Genomic DNA, 18,290 nt, shown 5'->3' with positions numbered 1-18,290 from the left:
ATTTGCCTATTCAGACATTTTACTGGAATGCTTAACAACTCTTCTTTTTGTCAATTTCCCATTTCTTTTCCACATTTTAAACATTCTATCTCTTCTTTAGGCCACCTCAAATCATCACATCATCCTTAGGCTTAAATATGGGTGTGGTCTCATACTTTACAATCATGCTTTATGACCACCAGATGTGAAGCAAGAGAAGTTTGGGATGATTCATATGTCAATGTTCCTCCCTTATTTGGGAGAAATGCTTTTGTATCCACTGATCCTCGCCAATAACTAGGCTAGGGTCGGGATCAGAAACCCATTGTGCTGAAAATTATAAATGTGAACCTGCACCCATACCATTCCACAGCATGATTGATTCATATTGAGCACAGGCTGCTGTTGAAAATGCAGCAGCTAATGTTTAATTAGTTTCTCAAGGTTGATGTTTTCCCTTCCTAACTGCACTGTGGGTGTACTTACACCACATAGACCGCAGTGGTTCAAGGAAGCAGCTTCAAGGGCAATTAGGGATGGGCAATAACTGCTGGCCTAGCCAGTGACATCCACATCCCATGAAAAAGCATTGTTTTTAAATTGTATTAGTGATCCTTTTTCTGGTGAAAAATATCTGCAGTATCAAAAATCCAATTCTGTTTGAATAAATTGCATTACAAATCATCCCTACCTTTTGCACTGCAGTCTGCAGATGGACTAAAACCATTGATGGCGTGCACTTGGATAGGCAAGGCATAATTTCAAAGTTTGCGGATAACACAAAACTCAGAAATGCAGTAAACATTGGGGAGGATGGTAACGAAGGTCTGAATTTTGCCTTTGGTGGGCAATCGGTGGGCCCCAGGAGCGCTCAGGAAACAGACCCCCGACCACAATCAGCCCCCGACTGCGATTTCACGCTGCTGGCCAATTAGCGGCCGGTGTGAAAAGCGCGTTGAAAAGTTCGGCGCTGCAGGGGTGGGGGTGGGAAGAGGGCGGGCGATGACATTTCCTCACGTACAGGTGAGCACTGCGAGAAAGCTCACGGGCAGCTGCCTCAGGGAGCTGCAGACCTGAAAATCATCAAATAAAAGGTTAAAAAGCTGCAAAAAAAAAAAAATGTCCACGCATCACAGTCAAGCACCTGGAAATGGAACTGCTAAAAATACAGATATTTATTTTAATTTTATTTCATGACGGAAATTTCATCCCGTCATTGGATGAGGGTTCATGAAAAATGCAAAGGTTGCCTGGCCAATTCTCCTGTCCGCCAACCGTAAGTTGGATGGGCCATGAAAAATCAGAGACAATTGCACCATTAATGGGCTTAATTGCCCCTCTTAATTGTTGGCGGGTGGGCTTCTGGCTTTTGCGCACACCCATCGAGCAAAATATCGCGCGAGCGCCACTGACATCGAGAGGCTTGCCCGACATCTTCTGGAACATAAGTACATAAGAAATAGGAGCAGGAGTAGGCCATTCAGTCCCTCAAGCCTGCCCCGCCATTCAATAAGATCATGGCTCGTGCAATTTTTATGCCCAATCGGGTCGGGCGCACACCCGTCCGCAGGACATAAAATTCTGCCCATATTTCAGGAGGACGTCAACAGGCGAAATGGGCAGGCCCTTGGCAAGTAAAAATCAATGCAGAGAAGTGCTAAGTGACTTGTTTTGTTAGCAACAATGAAGAGAGATAATATAAACTAAATGGTACAATTGGAAAGGAGGCGCACAGAGACCTGGGGCGGCGCAAGTAATCAAGTCTTTGAACCTTGCAGGACAAGTTGAGAAAGCCTTAAAAAGACAAGTGGGATCCTTGGCTTCATAAAGAGAGCTATAGAGCACAAAAGAAAGGAGGTTGCGCTAAGTGTTTGTTTAAAAAAAAAATGAGGCCAGCCTGCAGAATTGAAGCCAATCTGGGCTCCACACTTCTAACAAGGATGACATAACCTTAGAGAAGTTGCAATGGTACCATTCTAGTAAATAAAAGATAAGAGTTTTGAATTATGTGGAGAAACTAGGGTTATTTCGAACAGAGAAGGTTAAGGAGAGATTTGACAGAAGTGTTCAAAATCATGAGGGGTTTTGACAGATCAAATAAGGAGGAATTATTTCTACTGACAGAACGGTCCATAACCAGAGGTCACAGATCTACTGTAATTGGCAAGAGAATCAGAGTCTCATGAGGGAATTTTTTTTTAAAGCAGGGCCATGGGGAAAGAGCAAGGGAGTGGAGCTATTCAATAAATCTTTCAGAGAGGCAACAAAGGCAAGATGGGCCAAATGCCCTTCTTCTGTGCAGTAGCATTCGATGATTCTATGGTAGGACAGCCCTAACAACTAATTGTGCAGTCCTCATGAGTTTATAATGATGAAGTTGGATTGTAAATCTCCCATTCAACTGAAGAATAACCATCTGTGCTGTAATTTAAAGATGAAGTTTGATTGAGTCCTGAACAGATTTTATGATATTTTTATTGGACCACTCCCACCAAAAGAGTGTGTGTCAGATAAATCCATAGAACAACAACCAATTATTCTTCCAGTAATTTCTGCAGTTTGAGCAGTTGGATTTGAATGCTTCTGGTTGTTCACTGGGATGCTGCAGTACAAATAGTGAATAGCAGCAAAGTTATTGATGGGCCAGTGAAGCATAGCCAGAGTTTCGACTTTGTGCTTTAGCACTTTTGGCCGAAAAGACTTTTCTTTTCGTTTGTTTATTTGAATTGTTAGATTAATGGAAATAATGATGTTTCTACTTAAACTGTTCTTGTTTAGTTCCAATTTGAAAAATGGTTCTGTTTTTTGAAGTAGTTTTGCTTGGCCTGACAAGCTCAATTCCAAACAGCTGTGAGAGACAGCAACATATCAACTAGTGTGAGCTAGAAATTGACTGAGAATCAAACACCAAGTGAACCTAGTTGCCCAGTGGTACCTTCAGGGAAGGTCAGGGATTTGTATCATCTTCCACCTAGCTGGCAGAGGGAGGTTCATTTTTGTTTAGAAAAGGTGTGGCAATCTGATGTTTAATATACCTTTAAGAAGAATGTTATAATGGAAAATCACATGATCTTAGTATCCAATAGCAGAGTAGCGCGGGCTATCTCTATAGTTAGTCTTAGTCAGTAGTTAGTAAAGTTGGAGTAGTGTAGAGACAGAGTCTGAAATGTAAGCACATGTTTAGTTGCTGCTGAGTACCATTGTAGATAAATAGAGTTTCTGCCAATGAAGTGTCTGCTCCTCAACTCTATATTAGTACCAAATCGGCCACCCTCTACAATAAGCGTGCCAGCACAATCCAACAAACTGGTGACGAGGATCCAACAAAAGACAATTTCTGTGGGCCTCACTACATGAGGTGAGCTTTACCATTTGGAAAGGCTGTTGATCCACTCTGCACCTGTCGGCTGCCAGCTGGTTAATTAAATATTGGCACATTTCCTTGCAACACTCGAGTACGAAATGTACTGAGTGTTACAATTTGTTGATGTCTCCATTACAAGAGATGTGGAAACCAAAGAGTTGGGGGCTAAGTTTTTTTTTGTACAGTGCTACTTCAAAGCTGGTGCTAGGTAGACTACATCCATTCCCCAAGGGCAGGCAGCACCACTGTCGGTTACCTGCGTGGCCTGTGCAGGTTTCCTCATTGATATCAAGGCAGAAACCCCAGCAGACAGATTTTTGGCTCCAGGACTTGCCTGTTGAAAACTGCACAAATCATATCATTGTTTAAAAAGCAGCATAACATTATTCGATCTTTTGTTAAATCAGGCCTACAAGTTTGCATTATAGTATATGAATTATAGCACTATTCATCTGTAACAATATGGGAACTAAAATGTACACAGAACATACCAAGCACAGCCTAGACCAGCTGCTGTGCACCGTGATGTAGATTTAATGATAAAGCAATTTAACTTCATGCAATAAAGTCAAAAAAATGCTGGAAATACTCAGCAGGTCAGGCAGCATCTGTGGAGAGAAACAGAGTTAACGTTTCAGGTCAATGAAGTTTCATCAGAACAGGCTATTCTGAGCATCTCCCAGCCATTCAATGATTAGCCTTTAATTTCATGAGCCTCAATTTACAGTCTCTAATGAGGAACTTTATCAAGTTTGTTTATCAGTTAAAGCCAACGCACTCAATTTACATTTATGGTCAGCAATCAAGTTTTGTTAACAAAAGCAACTGTAAACATTAACCAATAAATAAAAGAAATGACTATTGGAAATTTGTAGTAAAGTAAGCAAAACAAAACTTTAAAGCACCAGTTTCAAATATTTTGTTTATTGGCACGGATTGATCAAGAATGGCAGCAGTTTGAAAACCACTGCTTTTGTAAGCATTGTGAATTGATTCCTATTTTCAAATAGCCTAGTTTAAAACAACAAAAAAAAACTGACTGCCTTTTCTCTCCACACCAGAATATACTTCAAGACTGTACTGAATTTGTACAGTGACTGAAAATCTGATACTAACTTTATTTGGAGAATGATAATTGATAAAAATTGCAATAATTTTGCTCCTCTGTGTATTGAACAAAGTTGAAAGTGCCAAGTGAGGCACACAGATCATAGAGGCTTGAGCTTTTTTCACAGAATATTTCAAAATCAAGATGATTAAATGTAAAGTACGGTAACCTTGGGACAGGTAACTCTTTCAGAAACAGCAATTATAATTAAAAAGGCATTGGGAATTCATTAAGATTCCTGCAGACTATTCTCGCGTGTGTACACACACACACACACACACACACACACACACACACACACACAAAATGTTTTCATTTATTTTTTAACAATGTCAATGTCATTTAAATAGAGAACAGAACTTCTGCTACAAGCAATGTGACATCTGCCAAAGTTGTACTTATAACACCAGGTACATTTCTAAGTACACTGCCTTCAGCTCTTCCAGGAACTGGTTAAAAACTGAAAATCTCCAACACTGGAACATAACTTATTTAACATTAACAGCTTTTCAGTTAAATGAATCTGAATAGTCTTAGTAGTTGTTCTAATTTGTCAGTAATCAGCACTAAATTGTCAGCCTCAAAGAAATATCACATGGCAATTGGTGAAGGAAATGGTAGGATATCATACTGTTTGGGTTAAAACACATCTTTGAGGAAGACTATAGATTGTGCTTAATACAATTGCCTGTACCCATTTTACAGCACTAATGTTAACATGAAAGAGCATAAAAAATACTTTTAATTGATTTGTTACATTTTAATTTTTAATAGTTTTTTGCTGAGTGATGCTGATGACATCTTCAGGGGAACCAATTAGGGAAACAACTGAACCTAGAGGTGTGAGTGGGTGGATTGCTATATGCAGATGAAATAGCAAAATCACTGAACTACCTTGTAGTAGTGAGGCAAATAAAAATACTCTAAAAAATTAAATGATCAAGTGAATTACAATTCTTTATCATCTTTCAATTTTCAGAAGGAATACCAATAGCAACATTTGCTTTCTGATTTATTTGACATCTTAATCTATAACACGGGAGACTGATACCCCTGTTGTTTATAAAGAAAATAATTTTCTGTTTCTTTGCACTAATAATGCCAGTTAGCAGGTGCACACTCATTAATGCAGTTTTGGTGATTAGAAGTATGAGCACTCCATCTGTGTCATTCTTACAACTACTAAATGCTTCAATAGATGGTGTTTTAACACTGGTTTTAAAATGTGCTCACTGTATTTAATCACATATTGGCCACTATTAAGCTGCTCCTCAAATTCAAACCTTACCCCCAGGCAATCTTTTTTTATTAATAACACACAGATCTAAACTTTAATCAACTTTTGCACTAAAAAAAATTCTGACCTATATTTAAGTAAATACGATTTTTAAATTTTTTACAAAGGAACAAATAAGGGACAATTCAGTGACAGGGAAGTTGCCACTGAATTACTCTGGTGACAAAACCAGTGGGAAAACCTAGATATGTTCCAGCTTTAATGAAAAAATGATGATACTCCCTACTGATTTCTATGGTGTTTAATGTTATACAAGTGATGCAAAGCAGATGGTAACCAGTACGCATGGGAGATTCAGACTTCTCCAAATTTCCATACTTATGTTAGATTCTGTTCCCCTACCTGTAGATGCTGCGGCGCAACTACTCTAATTAATGGATTCATGCTACCAGTCAAGAAACTGCAGCAAGGGCATAAAACAATGGGAAAAGGAAAAAGTGAGGGACTGGACTTTCAATATGAAATATTATCCCCATCTGTGAAATGTGAGAAGTAGTCTGACAGGAAGCTGGTGAGAAGTATTTGTTCTTCATTCCTTCTTGCTGAGATGTACCACATCTCTCTGGGGAAGCAACTGCCCAGCAATTATCATCTACAAGAACATCAGTGAATCACTTCCTTGGAGGTTCTAACAATCAGCAACGTTTGTGATCCTGAATTATAACTGTAATGTGTGTGACGCTCAATGGCATTACCATCACTGAATCCCCCACTATCAACATCATGGGGATTACCATCGACCAGAAACTGAACTAGTCATATAAATACTGTGGCTACAAGAGCAGGCCAGGGGCTAGGAATAGTGTGACCAGTAACTCAACTCCTGACTTCCCACCATCTACAAGGCACAAGTCAGGAATGTGATGGAATACTCTCCACTTGCCTGGATGAGTGCAGCTCCCACAACACTCAAGAAGCTTGGCAGCGTCCAGGACAAAAATGCCCGCTGGATTGGCACCACATCCACAAACATTCACTCCCTCCACCATCGACACACATTAGTAGCAGTGTGTACCGTCTACAAGATGCACTGCAGGAATTCACCAAGACTCCTTAGACAGCAGCTTCCAAACACACAACCACTACCATCTAGAAGGACAAGGGCAGCAGATAGGTAGGAACATCACTGCCTGGAAGTTCCCCTCCAAGTTACTCACCATCCTGACTTGGAGATATATCGCCGTTCCTTCACTGTCATCAGGTCAAAATCCTGGAACTCCCCTCCTAACAGCACTGTGGATGTACCCACAACCAATGGACCGCAGTGGTTCAAGAAGGCAGCTCACCACTACCTTCTCCAGGGCAATTAGGAATGGGCAATAAATGCTGGCCCAGCCACGAAGCCATCCCATGAATGAATAATAAAAAAAAGGTCAGAAAAGTTCAATATCAGACAGGTATTGCCATGTTGTTTGAACTGTAGCTCCCGTCTACCGTTAGTGGGATTACATTGATAATCTATGAAGAAAAAAATCCATAGTTCTGCTCATCCTCCCTCCCAGTCCAGATCCATATCCTCAAGCACAGTTTAAGCGGAGTTGCAGATGTGACAACAAGTGATTTTCAATTGAAGCCGGCAGCTGAAAATTGATTACGAAAAATGTTGACTGTAGAATGGCATGAACAAACCTCTAATAGGCAGATTTGCAAACAGGCTAAAAATCAGCTCTGTAGATTCTGCTGTGTGAGCTTTGCTGAATCTCTGCCATGTTGGCTTGCAAGAAATGTTTACACTGCTACAGTAAATATTCTAGCTCTTGCAACATTAATTAGTGCAATGTGATTTTTTATATTGTTCTGTTACTATTCAGGTTTTTAGTTAAGATAAATGTTTTCATGCATGGACTGTGTGTCACCACAAACTAAAATCTATAACTTTAACCTTCACTGAGATTACTTAGCCCAGGTCTAACGATTAACCCCGACTGTGGTCAATTGTGCAATGGAATTATTGTAGGGTTCCACCAAGTCTAAAGTTTACACAATATAAAGCAGATTTGTGTAGACTAAAATAACTAGCCAAATTTATTTATGGTTAAATCACATCCAGAAGACATCATCCCGCCCCATTTAAATATTCAGGAAGGCGGGTCCGCAGCAAAATCAGCTGTCCGCCCGCCAACCTGTCAATGGCCAATTGAGGCCATTGGCAGGATCATTAAAACAATTAAAGGACCTGCCCGTCCAACCTTAAGGTTAGTGGGCAGGCCAGGAGCCCCGGCGGGGAATAGAAAAAACAAGAAACCTCATCCAGCGGCGGGATGAGGTTTCATGTAGGGTTTCAAAAATTTTAATAAAGTTAGTGTGTAAATTATGAACATGTCCCATCTCATGCGACATTGTCACATAGGGGAGACATGTTAGGGAATTTTATTTTTCTATTTTTAATATTTTTAAAAGTGTAAACGATCTCCCTGAGGCAGCACTTAACCTCAGGGAGATGTGCGCACTTTTGTGCGCATGCGAGAGAGGGCGCACTCTCGCTTTTGGGGAATCCCACCCACCCCCCCCTCCCCCACACCCCCCCCCCTCCCACCCACTCCGCCAGCACAGGGAGCGCACATTTCTTCCCACCGGATGTTACGCTGGGCGGGCCTTAACTGGCCCGCCCACATAAAATGGCAGCACGGCCCACTTCTCCGGTGGGGATCGGCTCCCCGCCTGCCAGAGATCGGGTGCCCATAGTATCTGTTTAAAATGCATACATCTAAAAAGACAATTGTTGCACCAATTCCTCACGGGCTTTTGTAATGAAACAGTTTCTGTTAATAAAAGATATCATGACGATAGCTGATTTTGAGTGTGTGTGTATGTGTGTCTTTAATATTATATACTACACGGTACTCAGATAAAATACTGTAAGATACATTTAGTACTATGTATGGGGTCACCTGACCTGGGGGACATATTATTGAAGGTCAGATAGCACATGTTTGGGAGTTAGCCAGCATTACAGATTAAATGATGTTGTTCTTGCAGTTAAATCTGTGGCTTTGAGTGTTGTTTTTTCAGCCCGAGATGTGACTTTGGCAATGAGGATAAATGTGGAGGTATTTCGGATTGTGTCATGGCATTTCCTGGAGCTGATATCTCTGCAATTGAGCCATTTGATCCAAGGGCTATTACCAGTATATTAGCATGAAATGCGAAGTGTGGCTGGAGGAGTTTGAAGTGTATGCTGACAGTCGCAGTCTATTTTTGGACAGGGTGGTGGGGGGGGTTGCAGAAAACCCAGGGATAGGCCTCATTGTCGTTCAATACGGGTGCTTCAGTAAGGGAGACTTTCATAACGTTGCCTGATACAGAAGAAAAAATGGATTATGAAAGCGCACTAAAAGCTTTGAAGGACCATTATGTGGTGACGCCAAATGCCACATTCCAAAGGCATATTTCCCATCTGATGACTCAGAAAGAAAGGGAAACAGTAGCCCAATTTGTGACCCTTTTGAGGCAGGCATCAGATGGATACAATTATGTTGTGATGGATCTGAATAACCATATAATGGATTAGGTGGTCCAACATTGCAAGTTGGATAAGCTAGAAAGAGGAGACGATGTTGAATGACACTTTGAAAATGGCAGCTGCATTGGAAGCAGTGGTGGAAAATTTCACAGCTCGAAACTTGATCATACTTCTGCCATTGGCACAACAAAAGTTGAGGTTATATGGATGGCACAACGGAATCCAGGTATGTGTAAGCATACACAGCAAAAATCTGAGAGTGTTTCAGATGTGGCAACTTGGGCACTATCGAAAAGACACCTGCTGCCCTGCCAAGGGAAAGATGTGCAGAAAATGTGGGGACAAAGATCATTTTGCCAAGAAGGGCAGAAGCAAAGCTGAACAGAGAGGGAAGCCTGGTGAATCACATAAAGGAAAGGACAATGAAAGGAGTACAACTATGAAATGAGATAAAGAGGATGCAGAGAGCGAGGTTGCGAATAACAATCATAGATGCATGTTTTCTGTCAATGGGAGCAATCATGAGATAGTTCCAGTGATTGTCGGTGTTGTTGAAGTGAGCATTATTGTAGATTCAGGTAGTGACAGTAATGTCAACAACAGAGCACTGAGGGAGGAACTGAAGACAAAGAGAATCAAGTGGACATCTTGGAAATGTGTCAGAAAGCTCTATCCTGACACATCGAAAACCCCACTTCAAACCATTGGATGCTTCATTGTAGATGTGAGAGCTAGGGATCAGAATGTAGATGCAGAATTTGCAGTGGTGGAGGAGGATGGTGAGCCTCTCCTGAGCAGAGAAACAGCCCGATCTTTGGGCATGCTACATGTCAGATTGAATTCTATGAAATCCTATGCAAAAATTGGAGAGGAATTTGGACCAGTGTTCAAGGAACTAGGCAGTTACACAACTGCCATGTGAAATTAACCATTGATGAGAACATGAAACCTGTAGCTCGGTCTGTATACAGAACACCTTTTTATCTGAGAGGGAAAGTTGAGGCAAATATCACCAAAACATCACAGAGCCAGTTGTGAGTGAGCCCTGTTGTGGTCGTGCCTAAACTATATAGTGACACCAGGCTCTGAGTTGACATGCAAAAGGTGAATGAAGCAGTATAGGTGAGAGAATGTCACCCAATTCTCACTGTGGACAAAGTCTTTCAAGAGTTGTCAACAAGCCAGGTATTTTCCAACTTAGACTTAAAGTGGGGATACCACCAGATGGAGCTTCATCCTGATTCAAAGAAGGTGACAACTTTCGTCACTTATTGTGGACTTCACCAATACAAGAGATTGCTGTTTGGCATCAATGCTGCACCACAGATTTACCAACAGGAAATCTATAAGGTAATACAAGAGTCCCAGGCACAGCCAATATCTCAGACGACATCATTTTTCATGGAGCCAGTAGAGAGGAACAATATGAGAGGCTGACATTAGTATTGGCTAGATTGCAGTCAGCAGGACTTACGGTAAATGCAGGCAAGTGCTAGGCGTGACAGAGCTAATGTTCATGGGCATAAACTCATGAGCAGCAGATTCAATCCAGCCAAAGACAAGACAGAAGCAATAGCAAAGGAATGTGAACCTCAAAATGCCAGTGAAATGAGAAGTTTTCTTGGACTTGTGAATTACTGTGCAAGATATATCACAAACTTCGCTATTATTGTAGATTCAGGAAGTGACAGTAAAGTCATTGACAGAGTACTACAGGAGTAACTGAAGACAAAGAGAATCAAGTGGACATCTTGAAAATGTGTCCGAAAGCTCTATCCTGACACATTTAAAACCCCACTTCAAACTGTTGCATGCTTCAATGTGGACTTAAGAGCTGGGGATCAGAATGTAGAGGCAGAATTTGTAGAGATAGAAGACAATGGTGAGCCTCTTCTGAACAGAGAAACTGCCTAAGCCTTGGAGGATCTGCAATACATTTAGTAAGGGATGGAGTCTAAGCTACATACACCAAGCAGAAAAATGATTGACATGTTTTAGTTTAATAGGAGGGGAGGGAAGTCATGATGATAGCTGAGTGAGTGTGTGTGTGTGTGTGGACTTGAGTGTTAGATACTATACAGTACTCAGTTAAGATACTGTAAGATAAACTCTCTACTACATATGGGGTCACCTGACCTGGGGAGGTTGATGGTTGAGAGACCACGTATAGGGAGTTAGCTAGCATATGGCAGATTAAATGATACTGCTCTTACAGTTAAATCTGTGATTTTGAGTGTGTTCTTTCTGCCTGAGATGTAACAATTGATCAAACTGATCACATAGGTCATTTCATGTGAATTATAAAAGTCAAATGTTCACTAAGTTTTTTAAGCTGAACACCTATCAGAAATCTAGTCAGAACTCAGATGTCTTTCATACATTACAGCTAACCATTTAGAGCATAATACTACTGTTCTATGAAAACTGTAATAAACTCCTTACAAATAAAACACCAGACATATAAATTTATTTTCTGACACCAGATGTAAAGGAACACTTCTTCTTCAGAGAGAGATATTTCAGTGCTGATTAGAATGAGGCAGCTGAGTTCCTTTGATGGAATCAATCAGGCCACTAGAGTAATGGAAAGTCTGGAATGCCTTAAAAAGAAGCAGCAAAAAAATTGTGATGGTTGTGGCATCTGGGGGCAGATATTACATCTAGTCACCAGTCAGGCATCTATGTGCACAGTCTGTTAAAGTGACACTTTTCCAGTCAGCAATTCCCCCTTAATCTATTTTCCACTGCTACTTTTACACCGACTCGCTAAAAATATTATTTGACATTTTTTATGAAAAAGATGAACATAGAACAGATATGATCCAATAACGAATATGGCCAAATTACTTTAAAACTTGGTTAATTCACTTCAAACTTAATTCCACGTTAAACTTTGGAACCTGAAGAAAACAGTGCAGCAACATAAGACCTTCGTCAGTGTAATGAGCTTGTAAAATAATTTAGGAAATTTTAGCACAATGCTCCATTTTACAGTTTGTAAATTCTTCTGCATGGTACTTGCTGCAAACTGTCTGTTTTCATTTGCCTACAACAGAAATTATTTGCAATGAAGCCCCAAAAGTAGAGTATGCCAACAGTCACAGCTGCAAAAAATATGAAGAACGCCCAAAATAGCTGGCTGTTAAGCAAAATCTTATCACAGTCATTAGTCTTTGCACAATAAAAATGTCATATCTGGATAGGACATGGCTAAAACTTTTTTAGCGCTGCCTCACCTTATTAAAATCTTACTGATTGGAAGAAATCAAGGATGTTATTTTCTTTTTTTCTCCCGATTCCACCACCATTACAAATAGAAGTGGATTTCTACCTCTGATTGCATTTCTCTATCAATGCTTCCTGACTGGTGCAGTGTTTAAAAATTGTCTGCAGAAATGAAAGGAGATTGGCTAAAACATTTCACAAAGATAATGGCACTCAGCTGTCAATCACAAGAAGCAATAGACAAGAAACCAATCCTGTGATATTTAACAATATTCTCCAGGAGTGTGGGATTGAAATGGCTAAATGCAGTTCCCTTTTTCCTCTAGGATTTGGTTCCGATTCAGTGCAAAAAAAATAAAGGTCTGCTCTCTATCTCAATTCTAAAGAATCCTCCTAAGTGTGTTGAGTATGGGGGAGTTTCAGCACTGTGCACAGTAGGCATGATTCCACAGGAAACAGTTGTCTCTTATTGGTGCAATGCATATTAAATTATAGTTCATTCAAGACCACAAGAATTACCAACATGGATCATACAAAAAAAAACTATTGGTCCTGTCAGGGATCCTCTTCTGAGGTGGCAGGTTAAGCACCATTTTGAGGAAGAGTAGCAAAAGCTTTACTCCGCAGAGCTGTGCTTGATCTGGGCTGTTTCATGCTGACACTGGTTGCCAGAAATAGAATGATACATAAAATGATAATTCAGCAGACATCAAACGTACATACACTTCTAACAGGGCTCTGTGGATAATGATCAGAATGTAGGACAGGAGTAGGCCATTTATCCCCTTAACCCTCCTCTGCCATTCAATGATATCCTGGTCAGTCAGTCACATAGTTACATATTTCAGCCTCCGCTCACATTATCACTTAATACTTATAATAATTTATTTTAAATATCTATCAATTCCAGACCTAGCTCAATTGCTGTGTGCAGAAGAGAGTTCCAAATTTATACCAACATTTGTGCATAAAAGTACTTTCCAATTTCACTCCTGAAAGGTCTGGCTCTAGTTTTTAGATCATGCCCTTTAAACCTCTGTTGACTCCCCAGGTCAATATATACTTCAGAAGGCGTGGTGCCCAGAACGACTTTCAGTCCTCCAGGTATGGTTTTCCAGGATTTTGTATAGCTGAGCAAAGAACAGGGACACTTATTAGTTTCTCTTTTCCTGTCCCAGAGACATCAAGAGCAAATGTAACACTTTTACAATCACCTTGACAAAAGTCACCTGGACTTACCACCTAACACAGATGACTCCAGTCTGATTTAGTGGGAGAGGATTGAGGTGGTGGGTCTAACAGATGAATTGAATCAAATGCTGAGTTGGGGGTCAAGGTTTGTGCAAAGTTTTGGAGTATTGTGGGTTTGAGGCTAAGTTGGAAAGGGCTGGGAGGAACGAGGGTGGCTAGGGTCGATGTTATGAATATTATGGCCATACCAGTTTATGATATGGTTAGTCTCACTTATTTGAAAGTAAGATGTCCACCTAAAGGAGAATTGAGTAATGAGATTTTAACAGTCACAGGTGTCTTGGTAATAGAAAGGAACATTGTACTAATGCATAGAACTTCCAATTCAGAGAAGTAACTTTTTTTTAAATACATGGGCCTGAATATTTCGGATGGTGGGGCTTCCATCCCAAGACTCGGCAGCCATTTCACGCTCCAATGAGCATCCATTGGCTGCAGGCAGGACTTGCGCCACTCACTCAGGAGGAAGTCCCGCCTTAGAGAGCTGCCAGCCCATTTGATTGGCCAGCAGCTCTCTAGTCCCTGCAGCAATGGGAGTTGCAGTGGACAGAAGAGGAAGTGCTTCAACATGCCAGAACCTAAGTCTTGGGACCAGACGGCAAGGTAAGTTTTGGGGGTCCCAGGGCAAGGAGTGTTGCATGAGGTTGTATGTACCTGCGTGCCACTGCAATGTAAAGATGATCAGCAGAGCAAGGGTTAACATGGGACTGGAGAACAGTACCACCCCCATGGTATGATGTATAGAGTTACATGGTAATAGAAAGAGAACAGTCTAGAGAGAACACTCTAGAAGCAGTCTACCTGCAGGGAGACAGCAGCACCATGCATGAGAGTAAGCTTGGATCTGTAAATAGTTAAACATTAACAATAAATGGTTCATGTTTAAACATATAAGTCTCAAGATCTCATAACTGAGACACCACAGCAATGACACCATAACACAACATGGTGATTAGTGATGGTAATACAACAGGGAGGATAGGGAAGGCCTGGGGGGGGGGGCGCGGGGTGGGGGGGGGGCTGGGAAGTGGGTGATTGGGGTGTTGGGGAACAGGTCGGGGGGGGGGGTGTGCGTGGGAGGGAGACCTTAAGGGGGGGGGACAGTGCCTGAAATTAGAAGAGGACTAATGGCGGTTTCCCCCTACCCCCCCACCACTTCCTGCCTGATGCTTAAGCCAGTTCATTCTTGGGCTTCCCCCACACCAGGTAAATCCTCCCACCAGCCTAAAAATTGAGGCTGGGTGGGAAAGGGCCCTTAAGTAGCCAATAATTTGCCACCTAAGGGCCTCAATTGGGGCAAGGACAGATTTCCCATCCAAGGCCTTGCCTGTCCAGCATAAAAGCGCAGTGACGTCGGAGTGTGCAGGAGCCCAGAGGGAATCCTGTTCCTTCAATTTCACATTCACCCCCCCACCACCCGGCCTAAAAACCCGCCGGCGGGGGAGTGTGAAATTCAGGCCATGATTTTTAAATACATTATAATACAGGAAAACCTAGACAAGAGCTCACAGTTATTGTTATTAATTACATGGAGAATATATTCAGTGTGTTGTGTATTCATCAGCTTGTTGTATTTTTATATATTAGGTTTGCCTCAGAACAATGCAGAGATGACACTAGTTTCTAAGTATGCAACACTTTTATTTACAGGGCTTTAAAATACTTCTGCAATCACAAAAGATCTGCACTCATGCTTATCCAGTTCTAGCTTCCAGAAGCTTCTCTGTTTACTTTACCTCTGAGTCAATACCCAGGCTTAGCCAATCAAGCACAGTGAGCATAGATCAGTTAGCAGACTCATGTAATCAAACACAGAACAATTGAACCATTGAACACTACACTGTACCAGGATTTTCTTTTGGAGAATAAAAAAGGTGGGAAGGGGAGACATCCTCTTGGTCACTGTTTGTAGTGAAAACATAAATTAAAATAAAGGTGGTTTCAATTTTCTTTTCCATAGCGAATGCAGGAAATCTTCCCCCTCCCAAATCCTTTCCCCTATGGTTCAAAGTAAGTTATAATTAAATATGCCATGAGGAAAGAGACAAGCTGCTCAAGAATATTAATAGCCACGTGCAGATAAAATATTTAGTCCCAGGTTGCCTCAGAAATTAAATAACACATAGTTAAGAACAGGAGCCAGCAAGACTACACACACAAATATATTAATGTAACAAAATGCGTAAATTATGTTTGACAGGACAGGAAATTACAAAAACAATTAACCAGCTAAATGTATCAATGACTCAGATATTAATCCTTTTGAATTAAGTTTTTGGGAGCAGAAGGATGCAACTGTGGCCGGGTGATTTGCCAGATTCAGTCTGTATGTGGAATCTCATTGAGGAATTTACAATGGTAGTGCTAAAGTGGGTTGGTGTGTGGCTCAAAGGTTTCGATGTAATTTAAGTCAAGCTAAAACCAAGGTGCACGGAACAAGATTTTCCCAAATGACCTCAGCAAACAGCTACATAGGTTGTGCAAGAATAAAAACCTGGAACCTAGGAAGAACTTGGCCAAGAAGCAATAGATCCAAGATAGGATTCTCAAGGACACAAAACCTCAATTTAAAATCATGGTGGGTCTCTGCAGTAGCAGTTTCTGTTAATTTGGGGACACAGAGATCAAGTCTTGCCCCAATGCCACAGAAAGAAACACAACCTCAGTCAATAAGGTCGCCAAGAATTAGGTTTCCATAAGTCCTGGCATATGTGAGGAAAGGAGTGGATTTGCAGGTTGAAGATTTTTAAATGAAAATCTTTAAAGTACAAATTAGTTTTTGGATGGTGACATGTGCGTATCAACATGGAATGCATGGAGAAAATGTAAATGCTAATATCAATTTGGGATTGAGGTGCATTACTGGAAAAATTGAAATATGGAAGTTGCACTGACTGCATCTGAGCAATGCCATGGTTAATTTCAGAGTACTTAAAGCAGAAAGTTGGCATAAAGAAGAAAACATTTCATTTCCTGTCATTGCATCAGGTCATCTTGATGTATATACACAAGGAAATTAGTAAGACCTAATTGGGTCCATTTGTGGCTTGCTTCCAGCCCCCATCTGTTCAGGCCTGGCATACTTAGAAGCAGCTGATCTGTTTATAAAGGTGCCACTGGGGCAAATTTTCCTCTGATTACACCTGGTTCCCGGCAAAAGGGGCAGAGACCCATTACACCGGGTCACCACCTCTTTTATGCTGATCAAGGATTTCCTGGTGATCCCTGGGGTACGGGGTGGAACAGATAGACCCACGAGGCTGAAGCAAGGTTATTCTATATAAAATGTGTCAGGACTAGTGCCCAGAGGAAAGGAGTCTCTGACTTTGCACCCAAATCCTATCAGATCGGAGGATCTTGGGAACACCCATTAGAATCATGCAGGAGGTAAATACTTTCTATTGCAGGAAGGAGAGCATTGGGGCTGGACACCTTCTGGGTATTTGTTTTAGATAGTAGCTAGAATGCCATGCAACTAGTGGCCATTACACCGTCATAAGATTCTACCCTACTTTCAGGAACTAGGTTGTGCTATATAGAGAAGGGACATATGTGCTGGGGGAGTGACTGACACAAGTAAATAACCTGAATCTAGAAATCTAGGTGGGGTTCAAGTTGTATCAGATCAGTCAAACCTTGGCCTCACTCAACCTGTCAGGAATTGGAGGTGAGTGGTGGGGTCAGGGAAGGGAGAGGGGTGGGGGCATATAGGAAAATCTGCTCAGAAGGTGCTATATAAATGAGCAACTATTTTTCAACTATAATAACAGAAAATGCTGGAAAAACTCAGCATGTCTGGCAGCGCCTGTGGAGAGAGAAACAGAGTTAATGTTTCAATCCGAAGAAGAGTCATATTGGACTCGAAACGTTAACTCTGTCTCTCTCTCCACAGATGTTACCAGACCTGCTGAGTTTTTCCCAGAACTTCCTGTTCTTATTTCAGATCTCCAGCAACCACAATATTTTGCTTTTATATTCAATTATTTTTCAACATTGTAACATGATGAATTATTTTTGAACTCAGTGTTATTCTATGTGAGCAATTACAGTATTGCAAAGTCCCATTATTGAGTATTTATAAAATATATGTAGATCAAAATATAGCTTTATGTAGATCAAAGGTAAAGGCACCTGACATCAAATCAACACGATGATTTGTTTTACTTTCTACGATCAATAGAAACAGATACTGCAGTTCCCTCACTTGCCTATTAATTCAGTTATTGTTGTGAGTGGCTTTTGTGAAACTATAAGAAGTTTGTTAAGCAACTCACCCAATCTTTCCAAGAATCATGGGAGCATAGGATTTAGGAGCAGGAATAAGCCATTCAGCCCTACTCCACCATTTGATAAGATCATAGCTGATCTTCATTGACAGATCATGGCTGATCCTCATTGGCAGATCATGGCTGATCTTCATCATTAATGCAGCTGATTTTTAAGCCAACTGAAACAGAGCCAGTTTCAATGCCATCACTGGGCAGGAATCGAGTGATAGCACTCTAAAAAATGGAACTGATTGCCTTTGTTTCTGCAAATAATCTGCCTGACACCACTGCTAACTGGTCCTCAAATTGGGGCTGCCTGCTTAAGAGTTGCAAAG

At 41.1% G+C, this 18,290-nt stretch overlaps 1 protein-coding gene across 2 annotated transcripts in view; it reads right to left on the bottom strand.

The window, feature by feature from the left end:
• The window catches only part of LOC121269666 (CXADR-like membrane protein), a 133,706-nt gene that overhangs the window by 97,139 nt on the left and 18,277 nt on the right, over window positions 1–18,290 (bottom strand). The window lies entirely within an intron of this gene.

This window comes from Carcharodon carcharias, chromosome 25 (assembly GCF_017639515.1).
Source record: "Carcharodon carcharias isolate sCarCar2 chromosome 25, sCarCar2.pri, whole genome shotgun sequence".
NCBI lineage: Eukaryota > Metazoa > Chordata > Chondrichthyes > Lamniformes > Lamnidae > Carcharodon > Carcharodon carcharias.
The sequence above is the reverse complement of the archived record's forward strand: the minus strand, read 5'-3'. Positions and strand labels throughout refer to the sequence as shown.